Here is an 18,132-nt window from a genome sequence, read left to right as displayed (position 1 = left end):
CTAAACCCCTAAGGGTGCCCCCTCCTCTTCCCCTGCTAAACCCCTGAGGGTGCCCCCTCCGCTCCCCCTGCTAAACCCCTAAGGGTGCCCCCTTCTCTCCCCCCGCTAAACCCCTAAGGGTGCCCCCTCCTCTTCCCCTGCTAAACACCTAAGAGTGCCCCACTCCTCTACCCCTGCCAAACCCCTAAGGGCATCCTCCTCCTCTCCGGCTGCTAAACCCCTAAGGGTGCCCCCCTCCTTTCCCCCTGCTAAACTCCTAGGGTAGTTCCCTCTCCTTTCCCCCTGCTAAACCCCTAAGGGTGACCCCCCTTTCCTCTGCTAAACCCCTAAGGGTCTTCCTCTCCCCCCCCCACCCCCGGCTGGAGGAAGCAGCTCACCTGCTCCTTTCACCTTATTTTAACCTCTGGCTGGGAGGTTCATGAGACACTACCCTCCATTTCCCATGGGGGGATGCCACTCCACCTCAAACACCACTCCTAGGGTGCGCTTCTGCTTAGTACCCAATAAAGGATGTGATAAGGCAACTGTTATCTTTTCATGTGCTGTAATATATATATACCTGCCTACTCTATTTTTTACTCCATGCATCTGATGAAGTGGGTTTTAGCCAACAAAAGCTTATGCCCAAATAAATTTGTTAGTCTCTAATGTGCCACAAGGACTCTCATTGTTTTTCCTGATACAGACTAACACGGCTACCCCTCTGAACCCTGTCAGGATAAAGTTAGTTACGTTTGCCTAATAGAATGGGGAAACAGCCTGGAGAAAGTGAGTGAAGGGACCAAGGGAATCGCAGAAACTGTCTCTGCTTTGCCCTTGTGTTTGTTCAGGACAGAACTGCTGCACCTTTTTAAAACTAAGGCTGTGCTGTGGTTTGCTTCCCTCAGGGGCTACTCAGCATAGTAAAGTTAAGCACGTGTGTAAGAAAGTTTACAGGATGAGCGCCTATGGTTATCCCAGTTTCCTGCAACACTTGGACTACATCCACCCTACAAAATCATGTCCTAACTTACACTGGCCCACAGCCACCACAGTTTTTTAATCACCTGTGTATATGTACTTTTGGCTCCTTGTGTCAGCGGTGCGCGTTCTCACCAGGAGCGCTTGTATCGATTGTATTGTCAGTGTGGGGCATTGCGGGACGGCTCTGAAAGCCAGCAACAGTAGACAGAAGCAACACAGTGTCTATACTGACGCTACGTCAACCTAACTACATCAACCATGACTCCACACGGGTCTGGAAGGCGTTGTTACTAAATCAGCATAGAGAGGCACTTTGGTCATCTGGAGCCAAATTTATGTGAAGACACTTCCACAGCTAGGTCGACGCAAGGCAGATTATGTCAATTTAACCGTGTACTGTAGACCAGGCCTAGGAGTAGAAGGTAACTGTGGTAACAGGTTGGGGAATGTTGATTGTTTAATGGCTTCCACTGTATGTCATTGTTAACACTTAGGGAAAAACTGGACATTTTTAGTGAAATGCTCAGGATTTTTTGGAATGGGGATTAAAGGATTAAAAAAAAATTATAAACACACTATGATAGTCATTCACGTGCCTGCTCTCAGCCTACTCCCTGATGTAATTGTCCCTATAACATGGCATAAGATACAAACAAGCCAACAATCAGCTCAGTGAAGCAGCAGCCGGAGAGGCAAAATTGTGTAGCTGCATCAAGCAGTAAAGTATGAGGGCCTGCTAAGTCATCCACTTCTTAAGTGCTAGAGTTGAATGGATGTAGAGTTATAACCATTTTATATAACCTACCATAGACGCAGTAGGGATTGGAGGTGGGCTTTGCTTATGTATAGTGTGGCTATCGCAGTTCTGGGAGGAAGCCCATGCCTGCAGTGGTAAATTCACTTAAAGTTGGCTGTTACCAGCATGCATTTGACAGTGATTGAGTCAGGATCTAGGTCCTAGGAAACAAAGCATTGTAGAGACAGTAGCTGAGTCTGCAGGGGTAAAGTGCAAGGCATTAATCTGTGACCTCACAGGACTCCCTTCATAGATGAAATCTATAGTATAATGTCTTCTGCAGTTTCCACAGTATGCATCCAATGAAGTGAGCTGTAGCTCACGAAAGGTTATGCTCAAATAAATTGATTAGTCTCTAAGGTGCCACAAGTACTCCTTTTCTTTTTGCGAATACAGACTAAAACGGCTGTTACTCTGAAATCTATAGTACAGCAGTTTGTAGATGCAGCAGAAAAGAGTTATGTGCCTCCACTGAGCACCGGGAGAAAAAAAAGTTCTAAAAAAATGACAGGTCTTGGAACATCCTGCGCTCTTTCCAGTTAATGCAAGGACAGGAAAGTCCCACTTCTAAGAGAGACTAAACAAGGGGCCCATTGTTTAAAAAGTGTGAGGAAAAGCAGAACACACTTTTTCAAAAGTGACTTCTTGTCTCTATCTAGGACTATGCTACACTACACATGTTTTGTTCTGGGATCATGTTACAACATACTCATATAGGTTGTTCTTTCTGTCTGTCCCATTCTCATCACCACAGTATCTTGGAGACTTCAGACTTGTGGTGTAGAAGGAATCATGTTTTAACTGTAAAAACAAAGAGGAGTCCTTGTGGCACCTTAGAGACTAACAAATTTATTTGGGCATAAGCTTTTGTGGGCTATAACCCACTTCATCAGATGCATGGAGTGAAAAATACAGTAGGCAGGTATAAATATACAGCACATGAAAATAATGCTTTGTGTGTATAAAAAGATGTTCTATACTTTTCACATCCGATGAAGTGAGCTGTAGCTCACGAAAGCTTATGCTCAAATAAATTGGTTAGTCTCTAAGGTGCCACAAGTCCTCCTTTTCTTTTTGCGAATACAGACTAACACGCTGTTACTCTGAAACCTGTCATTATACTACAGCCCTTGTATTTGAGAACCTAAATATAAGAACATAAGAACAGCCAAACTGGGTCAGCCCAAAGGTCCATCTAGCCCAGTATCCTGTTTTCTGACAGTGGCCAATGCCGGGTGCCCCAGGGGGAATGAACAGAACAGGAAATCATCAAGTGATCTGTCGCCCATTCCCAGCTTCTTGCAAAGTGAATTCAAATATGAATTCAGGAGCCTAACTTTAGGCACTCACACTTGAAAATTTTGGCCTATGTTCCCACAACACAGTAGCTTTTCATCATTTAGACAGAAACTTACATTTCTGGGCTTGATGTTAGCAGGTAAATAGCCCCCCACCTAGTCTTTGATGTTCACCCCTCAGTGAGGTGGGGAAATAGTTTAATTCAGACCTTTCCTGCTCTTGCTATTTGTGTGGCTAGAAACAGTTTTTGGGAAGGTTGAATTAACAAGGGTAGAGTGCAGCACTTTGCTCTGGGTTCTCCCTCCTCTCAATGGCAAAGATATAAACATGTTTTGTAATAGAAACTTTAGATTTGGTGGGAAATAGCTAAACAAAGTGTAGACTTGGCAGTTTTCTTATGCTAGTGATTTTCCACTGGCATTCATCATGGCTTCATTGCTGTGGTGGCCTCTAAACCACAAAGCACTCTCTGAGGGGAGGGCACTGCAGTGTAACATACTGTCAGAAATTTCAGAATAATTCAGTGAGGTAGGAAATAGATGTTTAAACAAAAATATCCATCATTAGAGTACAAATGCTGGAAGTTTGATTAGAAAGCTGCTCCCTGGGAGACACTTCTCTTCAAGGCCTTTTAAATACTTGGCCAAATTCACACTGGTGTAACTACATTGACTTAAAAGGACTGGCACAGGGATGGATGTGGCCTATTTCCTGACATTGCTAGGTATCTTTTTCAGCATTTCAGGAAGGAAGGTGTTAGCTGAAGGTCCCAAAGCTCACTGGCACTCTCGCTGTCTCAAGCACATATGCATCTTTTCACATATATGCTTTATCTGAACATAGAGCAGTGGTTTTCAACCTGGGGGTCCGCAGACTGTGTGCTCCTCCATTTGAAATTTTTTTAGGGGTCCACAAATGAAAAAAAGATTGAAAACAACTGGCATAGTGGATAAGGGCTCAGCTACACTTAAAATACTACAATGGCACAGCTGCACAACTCAGCTGTGCTGCTGGAATGCTTCAGTGTAGACCTAAGCTGATGGGAAGGGTTGTCCCATCAGCACAAGTAATCCACCTCTCTAAGAGGTGATAGCTAGGTCGCCGGAAGAATTCTTCCATCAACCTAGTGCTGTCTACACCAGGTTTAGGTCAGTATAGCTACGTCTCTCAGGTATGTGAATTTTTCACACCCTGAAAGATATAGCTATATCAATGTAAAATCCGAGAGCAGACCAGCCCTAAGATTTTGTAGCTAGAAGAGGGCCTGATCTTGCTCCCGTTGAAGTTAATAGGAGTAGATTCATTGGCTTCAATGGGGGTAAGAATCAAGTCACTTGTCTTCCTCCTCCCCCCCCAAAAGCGTACCTTGAGAAAGAAAATAAATTATTAGTAGTAATTTCTGTTACCATAGTGGCTAAGAACCCTAGTCATTGACTAGGACCCCATTGTGCTAGGCGCTGTACAAACCCAGAACAAATACATTTCAGAGTAGCAGCCGTGTTAGTCTGTATTCGCAAAAAGAAAAGGAGTACTAGTGGCACTTTAGAGACTAACCAATTTATTTGAGCATAAGCTTTCGTGAGATACAGCTCACTTCATCGGATGCCACTAGTACTCCTTTTCTTAGAACAAATAGAGTGTCTGCCCCAGGGAGTGTACAAGTCAGAAGACAACAGATATGTACAGAAAAACTGATGGGGGACTACAAGGAGACAATATTGGTCAGCATGATAGCTAGTGATCTCGGCACACCAGTAGCCTAACCAAAAGGTGTTAAGAAATAAAAACCTAGAGATCAAACTGTAGGCAAAGAGAAGTAAAAATCTAGACAATGCAGTGCTGTTTAAATGAGATCAGAAAGCTCCAGAAGCTTGGTGACATGAAAACTGGATAAGCTGAAATGTTCTTTTAGCAGTGGATTTTGAAACTACAAGGTGGATGACTACTGTTTTTGATTTGTCTACAGTGTGACTTGGCATGTCATATTCCTAGCAAGGATAATCAGACAACACCCAGAACAGCACTTGCAGAATGTGCAACTCTTGGCGTAAGTAAAGTAACTAAGTATGGAAACCTTCATACATGTGCAAGTCTACTTGTCTGGACTGAGAAGTATTCTATCTTCAATACTGGTAAACTGTCAACATGAGGCTCAAGGAAAATTTTGGAACAGAGATTAAATCCTTCTTAAATTCAGGTTATCAGTGTGGGTAGAAAGTAGTTACAAAATAAGTTTGTATTATTACTATAGTGGCCATTCATGGACCAGGACAGCAATGTGCTTGGCACTGTACAACACACAATGAAATGGCTGTTTCTGCCCCTAAAAGTTTAGAATCTAATCTAATGAAGAATTAAATCCTTTTTAAAAGATGACTGGGTCTCTTTCCACTTCTTGAGTAGCAATCAGCAGAAGATTAAATATATGCCTGTTGCAGACCTGAATGAACTCCCTCAGATGTAGGAGCAAACAGTTTAAGTATGCATTAATGTTAATAGGTACCATGCTGTCCCTGAACATTTTTTATTCCTCCTGTTGCGTAATGTGTGTGATAGACTGTACAGCAAGCTCTATCTCTGCTCATGCCCATGATGTTCTATAGAAAGCAATGCCAGAATATATCCTAGCAATTCTAACTAATATCTCCTCACACATTTTACTTTTCTTTTTCTAATATTTTGCTCAGTTTTTCTTTTTGGTCATCCCTCCCGCCGAAATCTTATCACCTATATAATGCTTTATTTGAATATTCCATTTTGCCTTTCATTATTCACCGGTTATGCTCGCTTTTTCCTATCTATGTTGGCGAAGGTCTCATGGTTGAAATATAGGATACCCAGCTTATGTTCTATTTTTAACAAGCGTTCAGGATAACTGTTTTCCATTTGCCACCCACATGCTGAGGTAAATGTTTTCTTGTTCGCAGATGTGAACCTCAAGCATGTTTCTTCACCAGCATTTTCAACCATTTGTCTAGTTGAGAATGTTTTAGTATAGCAGCCAGAGTTGACAGCCGTTATCAAGATAGGGGGAATTCACTGCTCAACAAATGACCTTCCTGTGGACTCACATTGTTTCATCATCAGGGTTATCTCAGCAGGTTTGGAAGATAGCCATGAAACCTGTAGCAACAGATTGGGCTCAGAGGAAGATAAAATAAGACTTCCTGATTTTTGTAACATTTGAGGGTGGCTGTATTGGTGTCACTTGATACATCATGTGGTAGCTGGTCTAGACTATTTAAACTTCAGGGAGTTTCTTTCAAATATTATAGTAGATATTTTGATTGTTGACCATAATTTTTTTCCATTCTGTATACTGGATTTTATTACTAGAGTAATGAAAAAATAGCCCAAAAGCCCTGACTGTAATAAATCATTTTTATTACACCAGAGAAATCTCCAAAGGTTTACTTAATTAATGTTTGTTTGTGTTTCAGGAGCTAAAATAGAATTAGGCCACTCAATAGGTTGATATTTGCTCTGTGGGCCTCAGATATTTGCTAAACATGAGGAATAATTTGGCAGCTATACAGTGCATGATAAAAGTTTGGATTCTTCACTGCCTGCTTATCCTTGGTCAGGCTAGTGTTCACTTCACAGAGCAACTAATTACCCAACAGGAGCATGTCACTTTTAACTGGGAATATACTAAGGCTGCTTTAGAATCCTCTCTCATCTGACAACCGTGCTTCATTTGCCGTCTGGAGACAGCATGTCTCAAAATGCCAATGAAGTGCACTAATGGAGCAGCGTCTAAAGAAGCTGACGCTACCTATCATACCTTTCTGGTTAATTAAGGAGTGAGCTTAACTTTAAAAAGCAGGGCAGTTGAAACATGGGGAGCTATTTTTGGTATTACCAGATTGTCTGGTAACCATGTTGATAAGATGCAAGGAGTTTCAGGAAAGGATTCATTGAAAGGCTTGATGTCTGTGCAGAAGGGCTATATGCCCAGTGAAGAAAGGCTTACCTGAATGATATGCTTTGTGTAAATTATTCTGTGCATTGCTCCACTAAAATCATGCATCTTTTGGAAGAAGTGAGGATTGTGATTTCTATTTATTGCAAACATTCCTGTAATAGTATTTATACAACAGGTAGAGGTGATGTGTTTTTAAACACAACTTTGCAAGATAGGGAATATAAGCATACTCAGTGCCATTTTCTATTCTTTCTTCCAATATGTGCACCTTTCGTGACGTGGGTGAGCCAAATTGTGCTCCCTAGGTTTGCACAAGGGATCTATGCAGGGACCTCTCCAAGTTCCTCATAGAACAGGAGTTTGACCATCTTTGTGGTATCATTTTTCCCTCCCTTTCTACACTGCGGTAGGGAGTCTTTGTGCTGTCTGGAGTAGGAATAGGATGAGGAATGGATGGGATGGAGGGAGAGTGGAATGCACATCATCTGGCCTTGTGAAAATTACAACCCTCCAGTGGGATGATGTGGTGGGATCTCAGTAAGGCAGGCCTTGTCATGATTTCCACCCAAGGGTTTTTGCTTGGGAGGAATGATCTGGCAGGTATTTTTATGTCAGAGGTGCAAATAACTGAGGACATGTAGTAACATGGGTGAATTTCAAGGGTACGTGTGCTCCTAAGCCATTTAGGTGCTTTTGAAAGTCCAACTTGGCAGCTAGTTAATTGAAATGTAAAACAGCAAGCTAGACCTTAGTAACACCAGTTTATGGAAAGTGACAGAACAGCTACCTAAATAATGAATCTGGTTTTACTTCGTGCATTATATAGAGCCATATACCCTTGATCTGTGGCAGAACTCCTCAATGTTTTCAATGGGAGCGCTGTGTGACTCAAGTGTAGCGTATGGCTTGTTCATATTTGTAATGTAAAGAGACATTTCTTTTATCTGGATAAATGATCATCATCTCTTTAAAAGAATATTCCTGGAACAGATAATGTTTATAATAAAATACACTACACTTTCAGTATACTAGGTTGTCTCAAAGGTAAAATCTTATAAAGACTGAAGTTTGGGTCAGGTAATGTTTCTGTTGGAAATTTACAAACCCTTTGGCCCTGACCTAGATCTTACACCAATATAAGTCAGGAGCAGCTCCATTGAAATCAAGGGAGTTACACTAGGGTAAAGCAGGTGACATCAGAATCAGGCTGTTTTATTTCTGAGCACATGAGACAAGTTGCAATGTGCATGCAAGAAAAATCCAGCTGGGCCTGAAATCTGTTCTGTGTCATCAGGAGTGAAAATAATAATAAATTCTTACTGGTACGGGGGCCAGCTCCGGCCCCTGGAAAGGGCAGGGCCTCGGGTGGAAAGGGTGGGGCTGAGGGTCAGCCTCCCTCAGTCAGCCCATGTACGCTGCCTGGCCTCCGCCGCCCAGGGCTCCTGCAGCGATTTTAAATAGCCTTGGGCTCTGGCCACTGCTGCAGTAGCAGCGGCGGCAGCCGGGAGCCCCGGGCCCTTTTAAATCACTGGCCCCAGAGCAGCTGCGCTTTTGCCCCCGCCCTCATCGGCGGCCCGGGGGTAGAGGGAGTGGCAATGACATTAAATTAATGTGGGCTGCATACGGGCCGGTACCGGCTTCTTACCGGTACGCCATACCGGCCCGTACCGGCTCACTTTCACCCCTGTGTGTCAAGTTATCTTATTAATAATGACAAGCTAGAAAATGAAAGCTTCTCTATTTTCCTACGTAAGTAGAAAAATCCTATACTATGAAAAGTCCCATTGTCACTTGTACTTACTTTACCCAAATGTTCCAGACGAATGGTATCTCTGAAAGAGTTTTTATTGCCCTTAAATCTAATGTAGTAAACAAGAAACACTAAACTCCAGTTCATTTTATCACTTGAGACTTAAAACATTCCTATCATTTATTAAATGGGTGGTGTGACCAGAGTCCCGGTCAGAGCCAACTGAGGTCACTCAGGATGAACTGCAAAGAATGGGGCAGGCAATCCCCAGAGCTGGTGGATATTCCAATACTTAGCTTTACCAAGCCAATACAAAACTGCTTCTATTATACCTCACTGGTTACTCAGAAGTCAGCAACACAGTTCCCTTAAAGTAACCCAGTCTCAGGCCTCCACCTAGACATCCAAGTCAAATATGATGAGGATTACCGAAAATCATATTAATCATATTAAAAAATTCTACCAATCCCAAAGGATCGGATACATTACCTCCCAGTTAATGAATATTTCAGATCTTACCCAATACATGCTTACAGGCAATTCTTATTAACTAAACTAAAATGTATTTAAAAAAGAAAAGAAAAGAGAGAGTATAAGTTAAAAGATCAGTATACATACAGACATAAGTACAATCTTGAGCTTCAGATTCACAGCATAGATGGTGAGCTTTGTAGATGCAAAGAGTTCTTTCAGAGATAGTCCATAGGTTATGTTTGTATTCAGGGCGGTCCAGTCAGAACTGGGATCTCAGTCCTTGTGGCTTAGGCTTCCCCTGCATGAATCCTCAAGCAGATCTGAGATGGCAGGATCAGGACCCAAGCCATTTTTTATTCAGTTTCAGTCCCTCTGCGAACATTAGACACTCATTTCCTAAGCATCGCTGGTAATTATTCACACAGATCCACATAAGGCAATTGCCTGTTTTTCCACCATTTGTAGATGATTTGCTATATATTTCAAAGAGAGATGAATACAGCAATATCCTATGTTTACAGTTCATTTAAATGTTAAGATGTCCTTTTGATCTCTGAATTAACAGAATACAGACAGGGACTGTTTGATTACATTGTTGACCACTAGCAATATATATGTAAATACACAAAAACGCAAACATTATCTACTCATATGTTTTTAAGGGTTGAATTTGAGTCATTTATCCTTCAAGAGGCTTAACCCTTTCTGGTCATGCAACACAACACATTCAACAAAATAATTTTATACAGCCCCTTACTTAACTCTTGATCCTTGGTGTAAGTGTGTGATTATTCTCTTCCAGGGCAAGCGTTTCTTGATGCGTTTTCAGTTATTGTGTAAAAAGTTGAATTTGATGCAGTGTTTAACATAGGACCAGCTCTCAAAAATATAAATATTTCACCTTTAGGAGTCTGGAATCTAATATAACTATCTGAATTGCCAAATGAAAGTCCAGGTGTGGGAAACAAAATTTCTGTTTTGTACAGCTCTGTTTATATTATTGAATACTATTGACTACAGAGCCAATGTTCCTTTGTTACATTTGAAACAGATTTCTGTTACAATTCCTTGGCATTTTTTAGCCAAGATTGGACATACAGTATGTTGCTTGTACTCATCTCTTGCTTTTTGTACTTCTGATGATATTTCAAGCCTGGGAGATCATCAGCTAAAAGGCTACAATTTGTTTAAAATTGGGACATAAAATGGTTCCTTGTAGCTCGGACTACATTGACGAATTCTCAGCCCTCCAGGCAGGTATAAACACTGAGATGTTTTTGTTTTTCTTCTTTGTCCTTTATTTAGTGTCAGTTTGCTAACCGAAGCGGAGTAAATAACTCACATCAAAGAGTTTATGTGATGAATTTTGCCTTTTTAGCTAGTCACAAATTATTTATGAAAAGCTTAATTTTTTTTAATGGAAATTCACCACGTAATTTTGGTGTATTATCATCTACAGACCATATGTGAATAGCTTACTGTGCACATTTGATATTCAAAATGTGTTGGCTAGTTTTAACCAGCTGCATAGATAAGGTATTGTTTATCCTACCTAATAGTATGAATACAACTCTTAGAAATAGGTTTGAAACCCAGTCTCAGTTTGAAATTCATTTTCAATTAATATGCTTTAATAACTGTTTAAAATTGGTTGTTTCCATTAAAGTTTGTTTGAAAATTTTCACGAAAAGTAAATATTTAAGAGATGGAAGTGAATTCAAATGTTCTGTCTCAGATGTTCACAGGCCCTTTTTGGAGACATTTGTACAGCTGTAGTGCTAACCTTTATATGGTCCTTGCCCTTCCAGTAGTCAGAGTTCTCAGAGGATAGCCTCTGCTCCTTTCTTAGATTAATCATAACTCCTTGACTGTTTCAATTTACTTTCTGCTTCCACTGACCACACCAGCCACTCTTGGTATCTCCCTAATCCCACTGGGACCTTTCCCATGCTTCGTTACAATGACCTGACTGTAATTCTTTAACTAATAGTGTATGAAAAAAATCTTAGGTTCAGTTTTGAATCTCATTATTTGGATTAAGTCCCGGCAAATCTGAACCCTGTGGCAGATTTAGCTATAGATTTGAAAAAGTTTACATAATGTATAGGCTTTGCAGTGCCTCTCAGTCCTGAGTTATTTTGGCTTTTAAAAGGTCTTTGGAACATCCCCCACTGTTGGAAGTCAACACTGTAAATTTTATTTAATTCATTTCTTTGTCTAAGTAGTGTATGAAATGTTATCATAAGGCATCCAAACATCACACAGCAAAAGCCAAGATACAGTTCAAAACATTAAATCAATCAAAAAGTGCTAGCTGGAATTAGTATTTCTTGTACTGTAAACAGTCATCTACAGGTGGTAAAACTGGTTACTAAATTTGAGTGCCAAGGAACTTTGTAGTATAATTATTATATTAGTGAAAGCTTTACCTTGTGTTCAGCTTTAACTTAGATTCCGATATAGACAATGTTGCAGAAACCAGATAATTCACACTAATGACTAGGAAACCCATTGTGTATTGTGAATGTTGTGAATAAGTGACCAGAACAAGGCTTAATACAGAACAAGATGAACTTTGTTCGTTTTGACTTTTATAAATTCTGTTTTAACTTTTTATAATGTCCCAGAAAATGTACTATAGTCTTTTTTGTAAAAATAAGTAGGTTTTTTAAATTTTGAAGCCTCCTTTCAGCCCTCTACTATTCAATCTTTGCTGATGTGTGAGATGCAGCCACATTCTCCCCATTTCTCTATCCCACCCATCTTGAATTATACAGCGTTTGGATTAGCTGATATAGTTTATTAACCAAACTCTACTACGTGGGATAAAACCTACTTTCCTTACTTAGATGGAAAGATGATTTAATGGATCAAATCCTGCTCTCATTTTATTCCATAGCAAAACTTCGAGTGACTTTAACGGAACCAGGGGTACAATATGTATTGAAGCCAGTAGTCCAGATTCTAGGTTACAATGTGGGCTACTTTGCATTCACCACTGGTGCAAAGCAGGCTTACAGCCACATAACCAATTAGAGGAGCTCCATCCCAGCACAGGGGGATCTTCTAAAGTGTGGATCCTGCATGCCAGCTCCTGCACTACCCCACCATTACAGATGATGTGGCCAGGGGAAAAGAATCACAGCCAGAGGGTTCCTTTGCTGCTGTAATAGTCCTTAGCAGCCCTCTCTGGATATAGTGTCATGAGAGAGAGAGAGAAAGAGAGCTAAACCTTCTAGAATAAAGGGGGAAGGGTCAAATGGTAAATGAGCCAAATGGCACCGAAGCAGCACAAACAGGCATAATGGGAGTCCAAGAATCTGGCCCAAGTAGCCAGAAAGCTAGCCAAAGTGGCCAGCTTGAGATTCCCTGGGTAAAGGAGATTCTCCAGCTACTTTAGAGCCACCACAGCGAGCCGTACATCTGTGACCAGCTAGTGCAAGTAAGCAGGTGGCTTTGTCACGTTTGACCTGTCCCACCAGGTTCTGTGTCCAATGTAGCTTGGCCAGATGCAAGGACCGGGCCCATTGTATCCGGTGATGGATGGCTTTGTACTAAAAGCAATTTGAATGGTTATGGTGCGAAGAGCAACACTAAAATTAGCTATTGCTTTCTTTTTATAGTAAAAATAGTTTTCTTGGAATGCACTTGTAAGCAGAGTCAGGATGAGCTCTACCCTGACATCTAGTGGTAAGTTGTGGCGGGTTGTGGAAAAGAACTTCAGGGGCTGATCTCATTTGCATAGGCACACCCACCCTGCCTAGATGGTCACTTTGGCTGCTGTGGGATCCTCAGTTTCTGGGGCAGGAAGAATAAAGTGTTATTATCCTGATTATGTGAATCAAGGACAGTGGACCTGTACTTGGCATTTTGTTATGATGGAGGGACTTGCCATCAACTATGTAGCACTTGCTAGGCAAGGGACATGGGTTCCAAAACTCAGTGAATGGAGAGAGTCATTTGTATCTAGTGCTATAGGCCCCTTCTGAAGGCTCTAAGTGCTAACTGCACCGTCTTCTCTTTCCACTGTGTAATAGCAGAGATAATTTTGATTCTACTAGGAGTCTGGTTACAAATTGCAGAGCTGAATTTACTTTAGGCTAATGGTGCATCAGTGCTGGGGCTCCCCTATTATAAGCTGAAATCACTGAGTACTGTGTTAAGTAGTAGGGGGCCTGAAGATATATTGCTGAGCAGCTTGCAGGACAGCTACTGGAGAGGAGCAGCTGGTGGAGTGGCTAGCAGGATGGCTACTGGAGAGGAGCAGCTGGCAGTGAAGGCTGCAGCAGAAACCCATAGAGAGGTGGGGCAGTCGCCTGTCGGAGCACGTAAGGTGCCCCTTTATTCCCCCCTCCCCCATTTCTACACAGGCTGGGGGGGGTGGTTAAAACTCTGCAGATGAACTTTTGAAGTCTGGACTCACCAAGGACAGAGACAGAGACTTTTGGGTTGCTGGACTTCGTGGTTGTTGGACTTTTGGGACTTTGGGTGACTTTTGGGTTGCTGAACTCAAGAACCAAAGGGAAAGTGTTTTTTAAAGACCAAACAAACAAAAAGTACATTATACAACTACCAAATACCATGGGCCAAATTCTGCTCTCACTAAATCCTCTATAAATCTTATCAGGCTTGGGTTATCACTCATTTACACTTGCAAAATGCAGCCCTCCACATTTAGCAGCGCTAAAATGCTATCAAATAGAATCCTCAAACTTAGGTCTAGTGGTAACATGCCACACTCCCTTTGTACAGGTGTGAATGAATGGCCCAATTTGCTTGGGGTGGGTTTTTGCTCATGGTTTGTATCATGAATCCTGTTGGTGGTGTTTCCCCAACATAATGCCACATTGTTTCTCTGTTATTAAAAGGCTTTTGCTACACTCAGACTCTGTGCTTGCATGAGGGGAAGTATTGCCTCTTAGAGGCGCCCGGTGGGAAAGGGGGGGGGGAAGGTTATATTTGTCCCGGGTCACTGGGTGGGGGCTCGAGCCGGTTTTGCATTGTGTTATTCGAACGGACCCCCTAGATACTGAACCCGGCCCTTGTTGCTGCCAACTCTGAAGGGTAGAAGGGTTACACACTGTTACAGCTGCCTGTGTGATTGATGAACCATTGCTGGAAAATACCAGGGAGAATATTGTCACAATACTGAAAGCAGAAGATGTGATTATACCAATGATCTGTTTTTTCCTGTAATGCTGCTTGTTCTCATTATGGGATTTAAATGATCAGTTTCCTGTCAAAAGCAGCAGCGGGGAAAACAAAGTAATGTCCCTATCCCCTCACCCCCGCCTGATATGAGTCATTCACTTGTAGACTACTGAACAATTAAACTCTGGTCTTGTTTGCTTATATTTTTTCCTTTCGAGATCCATGGTTGTTGTCAGTATATTCTGCAAACAAGTGTGTTGCATTTTTTATTATTTAATCCAGGAAGAAGTCAATTAGTGTACATACTCCATTTAGAATGTTCTGAGCTGTGCTTTGAGATCTTAATCTTTTGGGGCATGTTTTATCATCTTAAATATGGACCCAGTTGATAGCAATGCTTCCTTTTTGGGGTTCTGCACAGGTACAGAATGCAGACAACTGGAGGAGATTAACCCAAATGTTCCTAATTTATGCAGGTCCAGGAAAGTTTATCTTTTATCATTCAGAAATAAGTGCAGCAAGCTGTTTTTAAAAGTCTGACTTCCACACATGCCATTAGTTAAATCCCAGTAATCTCAAAAGGTCTACTAAGTGGATTTCACAGGAGTGTCCTAATTCATTTCAGAATTTCCATCAGCCTTACATTGTTAGGGTCTTATCTCCCCTAAAGTATGATGGGCAAATCTTGTGTTGTCTTGCATCCCATGCAATCCCAGAACTCTGTTAGCCCACTTCACCGCTGGTGCACACAGTGCCTGGTCATTCACACCTGTGCAAAGGGAGTGTGGCATGTTACCACTAGACCTAAGTTTGAGGATTCTATTTGATAGCATTTTAGCGCTGCTAAATGTGGAGGGCTGCATTTTGCAAGTGTAAATGAGTGATAACCCAAGCCTGATAAGATTTATAGAGGATATAGTGAGAGCAGAATTTGGCCCATGGTATTTGGTAGTTGTAAAATGTACTTTTTGTTTGTTTGGTCTTTAAAAAACACTTGTACTACCTGTTTCCCATTATTCTAATCCTAAGCATAGAAAGTAAATCATGATCAATTGTCATCTTTTTGTGAGTTTTGGGAATTGGGAAAACATTTTCCTTTGAGAATTAGAGGGAGGAGCACAAAATATTTTTGGCATGATTGATCCCAGATTTGAAAAGCTGAAAGGTCAAGTACTCTTACCCATTACAGTTCTACCTTTTGTATGAGCGCCTCTGACTATTGCAGAACAAAAAGAGTTATATTTCCAATTTTGTGTGGTGGGGCACGCTCGCCCTTGGCACGTCCCCTTTGCATCCAGGCATAACATTGCTGGTATCTTCAGCTCTAGTACCTCCTGCTGGCTGTCTGCTTCTGGCTTCAGGCCTTCTGTGGCTCGGCCCTCCAACTAGTCACAACGTTCAAACCACTTTTGGGGTACCACAGACAAGTTTAAATGAACCTGAATAATTCTTCTGCCTCTTTGGGCTACTGACTTCTTCCCTCTCCACATGTAAACCCTGGCTCAGGACTTCCCATATAGGAGCCTACCCTGCCCTACAATATGCTTCTCCATTTATCTTCCCATTAAACCCTAGCTCTAAGTTCCCCTCTGACAGAGGGTATGTCTACACAACAATTTAAAACACACAGCTGGCCTGTGCTAGCTGACTCAGGCTCACAGGGCTCAGACTACAGGGCTGTTTCATTGCTGTGTAGAATTCCAGGCTCAGGGCCCAGGCTTTAGGGCCTAGTGGGGTGGGAGGGTCCCAGAGCCCTGGCTCCAGCCTGAGCCCAGCAATCTACACAGCAGCGAAGCAGCCCAAGCCCAAGTTGTCTGGCATGTCTTTGCTGTGTAGACAAGAGAGAGCCCCATCTTCTCTATAGTCTCACTCCCCAACTCCTTCAGTCTACTTATTATGGCCTAGCTTTCACCCCTAAGGCCTGGAGTCAATTCCCAGGTGCTCACCTCCCGAGGTGCAAAGCGTAACTAATTGTGTGCATTTGCTAGCCTCGCAGGTGATGAGGGGCTAAGCCCTGTAGAATCATAGAATCTTAGGACTGGAAAGGACTTTGAGAGGTCATCTAGTCCAGTCACCTGCACTTGTGGCAGGACTAAATATTATCTAGACCATCCCTGTCAGGTGTTTGTTTAACCTGCTCTTAAAAGTCTTCCATGATGGAGATTCCACAACTTCCCTGGGCAATTTATTCCAGTGCTTAACCACCCTCATAATTAGGAATTTTTTCCTAATGTCCAACCTAAACTACCCTGGCTGCAATTTAAGCCCATTGCTTCTTGTCCTATCCTCAGAGGTTAAGGAGAATAATTTTTCTCCTTCTTCCTTGTGAAAACCTTTTATGTACTTGAAAACTGTTATCATGTCCCCTCTCAGCCTTCTCCTCTCCAGAGTAAACAAACCCAATTTTTTTCAATCTTCCCTCATAGGTCATATTTTCTAGACCTTTAATTATTTTTGTTGCTCTTCTCTGGACTTTCTCCAATTTGTCCACACCTTTCCTGAAATACTCAGAATTGGACACAGTACTCCAGTTGAGGCCTAATCAGCACAGAGTAGAGTGGAAGAATTACTTCTCGTATCTTGCTTACAACACTCCTGCTAATAGATCCCAGAATGATGTTTGCTTTTCCCCCAACAGCGTTATACTATTCATTCGTATTTAGCTTGTGATCCACTATGACCCTCAGATCCCTTTATGCAATGCTCCTTCTATCACACTTTGTCAAACAGAATTTTTGAGCCCTCGTGAAAATGTATAGGTTCTATGAAAATTTTAAAAAATCTCTTACGTGAGCTTCATCAGTGTAGAATACTACGAAGGGCTTGTTTACTATTGTAGAGTGGCTAGTATTTTTATTAATGGTATAGCCATTAAGAGTGAGTTTCTGTGGATTATAAAATATAAACTTAGCTGATGATTGGTAAGAAGAAAGAGTCAAGGCTCAGACAAAGAAAAGGTTTTCAAACCATTGCCTATTTGACCCCAGATGCAATAAAAGGATGTACAACGTGGGCGTGCCACCCTTGCAGAGTCAAAGCTCCCATGGAAAGGAGTAGGAGTTTTAGCTAAGTAAGCAAAGCAGGGCCAGTCCCCCCCAAAACTGGTGTCCTATCTACTATTAGGTTGATGTACTCTGAAAAACGACTGCATGTTTAATGATTCTATATCAAATCTACTCCTTTTAAAGCTAAAGAGATGGCTTTTGTAACTGCCAGCCCTGTCTGGGATCTGAGTTCCAGACTTGCAACATATTTACAAAGCTAAGTACATGGTATAAAACTGCTTGAGCACAGCTTTTATTTTTCTGGATTCTACCTTCAATAACAAAGTCCCTCCAACCTTGCCAGCCACGGGTATTTTGTGCATTGAAAGGATGAACTGTGCTTGAAAAATCTCTCTGATATATCAGGTACACACAGTCCCCACTCTATATTTATATTTGAGTTCTTCTGCAGGATACTCCCTTTTTACAATATTCCAGTGTCAACAGGAGACAGGATCATGTCCAGTAGCTTTGCCCTGGTTTTGCAGCTCTAGAAGACACCAGTATTGTACTTCTACACAATTCTGTTCCATAAAGCCAAGCAGTTCCAGTGCTCCCTGTGCTAATGTCTCTGCATTGTTTAACATCATATCAAACGTCAATTCCCAGTCAGAACTCCTACCCTTTTATGACCAAATGAACACACTCTCTGAACACAGTAGCTGAAATATACAGATGTAGTTAATGGGGCAAAAATGCTTACGTAGACATAGATACCTGGATTTTCAAG

The sequence above is a fragment of the Lepidochelys olivacea genome (genome assembly GCF_965140295.1).
Source record: "Lepidochelys olivacea isolate rLepOli2 genome assembly, chromosome: 8".
Taxonomy (NCBI): Eukaryota; Metazoa; Chordata; order Testudines; family Cheloniidae; genus Lepidochelys; species Lepidochelys olivacea.
The sequence above is the reverse complement of the archived record's forward strand: the minus strand, read 5'-3'. Positions refer to the sequence as shown.